Source organism: Bufo gargarizans, chromosome 5, assembly GCF_014858855.1.
Source record: "Bufo gargarizans isolate SCDJY-AF-19 chromosome 5, ASM1485885v1, whole genome shotgun sequence".
Classification (NCBI taxonomy): domain Eukaryota; kingdom Metazoa; phylum Chordata; class Amphibia; order Anura; family Bufonidae; genus Bufo; species Bufo gargarizans.
In genome coordinates this window covers 363429198-363437610 of record NC_058084.1, presented here as the reverse complement: position 1 = coordinate 363437610, position 8413 = coordinate 363429198, and positions in this window count along the sequence as shown.

Below are 8413 nucleotides of genomic sequence, written 5' to 3'. Positions count from 1 at the left end.
ATGAGGCCTAAGGGCTCTTTCATACGAGCAGATGCCGTGCGGGTAATCTGCTGTGTGAAAGACAGCCAAGCCCCGCTCCGGACAGCAGAGCCACGGGGCAGTAACATGATTGATAATGCTCCGTGCTTCTCTGTGACAATTTTACTGCAAAATCACAGTGAGACACAGTTGTCACCATGATTTTGTAGTAAAAAGATCACAGAGTGGCAAAGAGCATTATTAATCATGTTAATGCTCCGTGTCTCTGCTGTCTGGTACGGAGCTTGGCATTCTTTCACGCAGCGGATTACCTGCACGGCATCTGCTCGTATGAAAGAGCCCTTAGGCCCCTTGCAGACTAGCGTTCCTCCCGCAGCGAGTCCACATTGCAGCACCCGGCCTGACCTCCCAGCGCTGCCGGAGGTCACATAGCATTATATTGATTTATGATCTAACCCTTAAAGTTCTGGAATGTATTGGATAACACTGGCATAATGCTGTTAGTGTCATCTAATACATTCCAGGACTTTAAGGGTTACATAGCATCATAAATCAATATAATGCTATGTGAATCCCGTCAGTGCTGGGAGGTCAGGCCGGATGCTGCAATGCGGACTCGCTGCGGGAGGAACGCTCGTCTGCAAGGGGCCTTAGCACAGGGGGGCTCACTGAGGCTTTATCGCCCAAGGGCCCACATGAACCTGGAGCCGGCCCTGCTTGCTGATCTGTGGTTTTGTGTGCCAGCCTTGTGGAGTAAAAGCGCCATACAGGAGTTGCTCGCACTGAGCTACAGGCAGCCAAGCTGGGATTTGCTCTGGCACGTTTTGGACCTAACCCACCCCCAGTATCAGCGGCCAGATTCTGAAGCAGACTTGGCCCTGGCTGTTCTTTGAGAGGTTTGTGGCCTCTGTTCTTTATTGCTGCCGCCACCGCCCTTTCCACTGATGTTCCCTCAGCACCCCGATATGGCTTCCAGGTCCTGTCCCGCACACAATAGTCATCGGAGTACTTACCCTCCCTGCCGCTTTTATCAGACTGTGAGATATCAGGATTGGCTCCTGCGCCCCCCCTCCCCAGCTCTGTTTTTTCCCCGGCTGCAACTGTCTCTGCCCCTAATGTCGTGGATACGGGTGTCTTATTATTCAGCACAAGGGTTTTTGAGCCCCTTCAGGCTTCTGGTCCCAGTAGCGGCTGCTACTTTTGCACCACCTTTAGCTACGCCCCTGTATTACCACTATCATCAACACAGATATGCATGGGGTCACCAGCCTTCTCCCCAACTTCCTCCTCAGAGCAGCCTAAATGGTGAGGGCTCTCACACAAATCGTCAACAGGGAGACTCTCTTGACTATCTGCAGTAGGGCGTAGTGGGGTTTTCCTGCCACTACTTATTAAAAAGGAAGGTGCCCCGCAAGGAAGTGGCAGTGAAGACAGAGGACACTATTTAAAGCCTTCTTTGGGGCTGTAAGGAGGAGCTGCTATTTCCCACATTCTGACTCCAGATCTTTCATTTGGAACCCAATATATATGCTCGTTAACTAAATTGAACCCGCCAAAAAAAGGCCAACGGTATGGGAATGGACTTCATGGAAATGAACGATTGAGGCCTGAAAATCAATTTCCGTTGTCACTCACAGGTTGTTACGGGTGAGGATGGGGAAAACCCTCAGCCGTGCGATGCAAGAAGATGAAGTCGCTGCAAGGCCAGGACAGAGATCAGGGAGCAGGTCACCTCCTGTCATATCCCTAACTCTGACCCTGACTCCTAGCTGTATTAGCCGACCCTGATGGTAGGAGGGCTCATACTCCGGAACCTTGAAGTCCCTACTAGCCCTCAGTGTTGCCCTCAAATAGGAGCAGGGTAAGACGACCTGTTCCTCCTAGGCACGGAGGAACAGGAGTCTCACAGGCCAGGCTACAATAAAGGGGAAACATAAACAACTTATTGCAATGGCAGGTAAATACAACAAGTATAGCACCTACCTGCCACAGAAACAAAGCCTGGAACCCATGCAGACGCGCTGCTGTCCAAAGAACACACACGGACACAGCACACAACACACAGGAACACAGGACCATAAGCTGCAATAAACGAGCATACCAAAAACACACCTTCATAACATCATGTGTGACATAACTTATGACCACAAGGGTGGCCCCCACTGGCAGATGGTAAATTACCAGGAGGATGTCTCCAGCAAAGCATGGCTGAAGAACCCCTCAGCTTCAGGTCTCCAAAGAGGCTTTATAGCCCAAAGTGGCCACACCCAAACAGACACACACAGGAAAGGGAATTAACCCTTCCAACACCAACCAGGGAAGTAAAACCACTTAAAGGGGAATACACACACAAACACACTGGAGCTATTACCGCCGGCAACGACATGCGTGACAACCATGTCCTGGGAGTCAGCCAAAAGGCCGAGACACTGCCACCACATGTACAATATAGAACACGTTGCCACAGGCAGCCACCAGTGAAGGGAAGTGTCACAGTGCAAACACCTCAACCTCGTGCACACCAAACACATAAAAGGCACACCTACAAAGACAGGTAGCCAGGTGCAACCGCATACACAAACAGCAAGCTGCCACATAAAATTTTTGCCAGCGGCAACCACAGGTGAGGCAACATAATTCAGCCCTCACCTGTGATTGACAACACAACCAAGACCACAGGCAACTGCATGCGGTTACAGGAGTCACGACCATGACCATGGTCGTGACACAGGTAGATTGCTGCCCTACCCTGTGTCTTGTAGTAATCACATATATATATATATATATATATATAGTGACAGAGTTAGAGGGTGTCAGCAGTAAGTTTGTGTTGACATCACTGTTATTATTCCCTTCTTCTGATCTGCCGCAAGAAAACCCCCCTAAAAAGGATCCTGTCTTTTGAGCATCTGCCTTTACACGGTCAGCATTTGGTCAGTAATCCATCAGTATTGCTAAGGCTAAAAAAAAAACAGGAGTGCATCCAAAACAGAGATGAATATTTGCATGTTTTGTACCCACTCTTGCTTTTGGCTTCCAAATCATGAGCACATCCTGATGCAAAATAGGAACTGTGTAATAGAGACCTTGCGAATGTTAAAAAGACAGGATCCGTTATGTTTTTCATTTTTCCGTCCTTCTGACAGCTCAAATAAATGGTGATGTCAACAAGGCCAAACAGGGACACTAGTGGTCCGTCACAGAGTGGGGAAGATAGCCAACAGTGACAGAGTGGTGAGGGTGGCAACCGCATGAGGAGTCAACATAGTAACCCAGTCACAGAGTGGTGAGGGTGGCAACTGCCTGAGGAGTCAACATAGTGGCCTAGTCACAGGGTGGGGAGGTAAGGGGCAACGCCAGTAGTGGCATTAACAGCACAGGATGGTGGGTGGCAGTAGGAGAACATAGCAGCAGAGGCAGCAGGTGTGTGGCATTAGGCGGGTGGCAGCATCAGAATAGTGGCTGAAGAAGGTGGGCAGAAGAAACTGATCTTTTTTCACAAAGTTTTGGTGTGGCACCCAGAGTGGTCTAGTCTGATGCATCAGACACTGACGTGTGGAAATCCTGGGTGATCCATACATGATTCATCTTTACAAAGGTTAGTCTCTCGTGGAAAGACGAGTTTTCTTTGGGGTAATTATGCCCACTAAACACCCGCTCCCACTACTGGTCAGGCAGGAAAGCTTGTATATAAGTGGAGTGCAGAAGGCCCCTCCGGTCAGACCTTTGTGAGGATGGGCAATAGCGCACATAGGCAGTGGCCAACTGACTAGATAGGATGTTTTGATAGTAGTTGAGTATATCCTCCCTTTTCAGCAAGTGGAAAAAAGGGCCCCATTTTGGACTGGTAGCGAGGGTCTAACATGATAGAGAGCCAGTAGTCATCCCTTTGCCGAATGGTGATAATACAGCTGTCACTACGCATGCAACTCAGCAGGCATCAACTCAGCATGCATCTGGACTCCCTGCATCCATCTCCACTGCATACTTCTATGGTGTGCCGAGGTAATCTGCCTGGCCTTCCTCATTGCCCTCCAACTCCTCCTGCTCCTCTATACACATTGCTTGTACTTGAATGTCCTCCTTCTCTGCCAGTTCAGCCCCCACAAGGCTCAGGTGGCTGTGAGATGTAGGCGCCAAGCCTCCTGTCCCCTGGTCAGCCAGATTTATCAGCATCTGCTCCAGGATGTGAAGGAATGGATGACCCTGTAGTCCTGACAAATGACAAATAAAGTGGCCTCCTCAAAGGGCCTGAGCAAACAGCAGGTGTCACGCATGAGCTGCCACCGGCTATCGTCGAAGTTGCATAGGGGAGTGCTCCTGTTCGCTTGCATCATCAAGAAATCGTTTACGGCCTTTCTCTGCTCATATAGTCGATCCAACATGTGGAGGGTGGAGTTCCAATGGGTGGAAACATTGCTGGGGAATGCTATTCTGCCTTTGTACCTCAAGGAGGGTGTGTTTTGCAGTGTAGGAGTGGCTGAAGTGCATGTACAGCTTTCTGACCAATGTTTACGATGTTTTGCAGTTGTGTGGAAGACTTCAGAAACCGATTTGCAACCAGATTAAAGGCTTGTGCCATGCAGGGCACATGGGGCAGCCCTCCTTGATGCAGCGCTGACACAATGTTCTTCCCGTTATTGGTGACCATGGTTCCGATCTTCAGTTGGTGAGGAGTGAGCCAGGATTCGATTTCCTCTTGAAGGACGCAGAGCAGTTCCTCCCTGGTGTGATACTGTTCGCCCAAGCAAACCAGGTACAGAACAGTGTGACACTGCTGTGCTCTGCATAGGTGGTATGCTGGAGGACTACTCTGAATTGTGCCTGTAGTGGAGGCTGAGGACAAGGTTGAGGATGAGGAGGAAGAGGAGAACATTGGCGCAGGACTCACAGCTTGAGAACGCAGAAGCTGAAGTGCCATCACCTGACCAAAAGGCTGGTGTTGCTGGGCTGGAACCACATTTACCCAGCAGGCCATAAAGGACATATATTGTCCTTAACCGTAGTTATAGCTCTAAATGTTGGTGCTGCTGTAAACTTTAGCAGACACCAACAGGCTCAAGGACTGGCCCATCTTCTTCTCCACATATGTGTGCAGTGCTGGTACAGCCTTTTTGGAGAAGCAATTAGGCTTGGGCCTTTCCACCTTGACTTGGCACAAGCTGTCAGTTCTTGGAAAGGTGCAGAGTCAACTGCATGGAAAGAGAGGGACTGTAGTACCAGCAACCTGGCCAGGAGTACGTTCAGCTGCTGTGCCATTGGATGAGTGCACGCATACTGTTGTCTTTTTGCAATTGCCTTGGTGATCGATTGTTGGAGAAATTAGTGACTAGGAGGAGGAGCATCAGGACTAGTAGATGAGGGGAAGGTCCTTTATGCTGAGGTGGTAGAGCCTTGACTGCTGGAGAAGGGGTGTAGGCCACTGGGAAATGCAGTGGTTACTGTGTCAGGCTGTACCACTACATTAGCGCCACAGTTTTGCCAGGTCACTTCATGGTGATGCTGCATGTGTTGATGCAGGGCCAAGGTGCCAGCTTTGGCACCTTTGCCACGCTTCACCTTCTGCCCACAAATTTGGCAAATGGCCACCCTGACGTCCTCCGGCGAATGGATGAAAAATTCCCACACTGGCGATTATGGCATTTTACCCCCACCACTGCGTGCTGACTGCCTGCTGCCAGTGCCTCTATGAGCTTGTGCACTGCTAGTTGTTTCCAGACAAGTAGGCTCCTGAGTAGCAGATGGTCTACCACAGGCACTTTTGGCTCCAGACCTCACACTGCTGCCACCCTGCTAACTCATGACCATGCTAGCACCCTGCTGGCTCCACCGTGGCCTCATGTGCAAGTTGCCACTCTCATCCCCTGATGATGAAGATGATGAAACCCCCTCTTTACCTGGCTCCTACATGCGATCGGCTACATCATCATCCACTCCTGTCTGCATGTCACTGATGTCCCCCTCACCAGTCTCAGGGCCCCATGCCTGACAGTTTGCAACACCTGCTCCCATGCGACTCTCATCATTCCGAGCCAACGGCATACAATACTTCTCAAGCAGAAGAATGAAATAGGCAGGTTCAGGACAGGTGGGGGCACAGAGCTTGTTCCTGGGCCATGTCAACTAAGCGTGGTGTCATAGGAACCCACTGACTCCTGACTGGGGGTGTCTGATGTCAGTTGAGATGATTTTTAAGGCCCAGTCAACCATTCAAGGACAGCTGGGTTTCTGGTCAAAACACGACCGCTGCTCCCATATCCCCCCTTCTTCTGCTGCTACTTCTGCCAGCTCCAGAAACATTTTTGCCACTGCTCCTTGTTCTTTTAGAAGGCCTTAGCATCTGTCTGTAGGACATACTGCACTGTAACAGTAACTGTAAGTTTAAAATAGCAGTAGTGTCAGGCCGCATTTTCACCCCAGAAACAAGGATGAATGAATTTACTAATATATAAAAGAAGGTAAACACCCTAAAATCTGTAGTATCAAACTGCAAATTCACCCCAATTACACAATTAAGGATTAACGGATTAAATTATTTATAAAAGAACGTGAACACTCTAAAATATATAGTATCAGGCCACTATTTTACCCCAATTGCAAAATTAAGCATTAACAGATTTACTTATAGTAAAAAATAAAACATAAACACCCCAAAAACGGTAGTATCAGGCTACAATTAGACAATCCAGGATTAACAGATTTACTTATATATAAAAGAATTTAAACAACTAAAAATCAATAGTATTAGAATACTTTTAGAAATTCCAATTAGTGCAGCAAGGTATAATAGAATGGCCCCTACTAGCCAGACTTTACACTGTTCAATTGACACCTACTCTCTTCCCTATAGTGTGGATAATGCCTCTGTATTATGTCAATAAATTGAACTGCTCAATAGTAATTTTTTGTAAATAAAGTATTTCCTAATTACTTTCTCTAGTGCCTGTAACATCTCTCCCTGCACTAAGTTCACTGGAAAATGGCAGGATGAGGCTTTTTATAAGGGCTGTGACATCACAGAGACTGCTATCTGCTGAATGGCTGGCTGCACGGCATTGTGGGTGATCCCTCATTCCGGGCTTCTTACTTCCTCTTTGTAACATGTGCAGCAGCACAAATACCATTAATTATCATGAAAAGCAAGGAAATTCAGCTTCATAACAAATAACATTTTTCCTAAAATTTAGATCTAATTTTACTTCATCAATTTTGATTAGCTCAACACTAGTTAAAATCAATCAATCATGCTACAAAAATTCACTGTGTAGCCCTAGCTGAATTTTTTTTCCATTGTACATTTGGGGGAGTTGACTGCCCCCTTTTTGAGCGTGCACTCCTGCACATCTGCCCAGGACTTTTAATCAGAGTGTGATATAGCTGAATTCTACAATGCCCTGAAATTTTGTAGGACCAGGAGATGCAAGTATAGGCTCTTTCTGATAGAAGCCAACTTGTTGTTGGTAGATGAGAATGACACAATTGTAATAAAAATGTGCGCATAGAGCTTCTCATTTTAATATAGTAAGTATAGCAGTAGTTTGACACATCAGTCCTTTCAATAAAAAAAATAAAAATTATGGAAATTTGACATTCAATTTGTACCATTATTTTGTCATAGAAAAATAAATGATCACACATATCATATTTGCGGGTTTTCACAGTTGACAGTTTTTAAATGTAGTAAGAAAAGTAAGTGAGTTAACCAAGAAATAGCAGTCATCATCCTAATGACAGATTTATTATCACTTTAGATAGAAAATGCACATTTAATTTTCTTTAATTAGGACAGCCCAAGATGAACCAGAGTAATAAGGAGATGTGCACTTCTAATTACACTTGTAGCAATGTACTCTGATAATCTGCTGAATGGAGTAAGAAATGGCACACTAGTAAGTGTGGACTGATGAGTTATAGCTGTATATTGACTAGTCTTGGTTAGTAGGCAATATTTTTAGGAAACATAGCTGCACTGTAACTTGAAATCGTACTTTGCTGTCAGCTAGTATTGTAAGCCAGCATTTTTTTTAACGTATTGTGCAATTTTAACTTTACTATGTCCAACACACGGCAGTTATTTTGCCATTATGCTGTCCTCAATGTTATTAAATGTCTCTAGGATTTTTTGCATCACGAGAGATAAAAAATTTGCCAAGCTTTTAAATCTAAACTTCATAGGTGTTCATAAGAAGAAGGGAAAACTTGTGCAGGGGTGTTTGAAAAACTGACAGCAAGTGTCCTGAAAAAAATTAAAATGAATGTCATCATTTAGGGAACTGGTGTACACATGCACCATGGCAATTACAGTATGCTGTATCCTTATAATTAGTTGTTATTTGTTGAGGCTTCAATGTCATTTGATTCACTAGTATGTAGTAAACACTGGAAGAAAGATAGTTAAATAAAATTTCAGAAAAATAATTGGAATATCAATTTA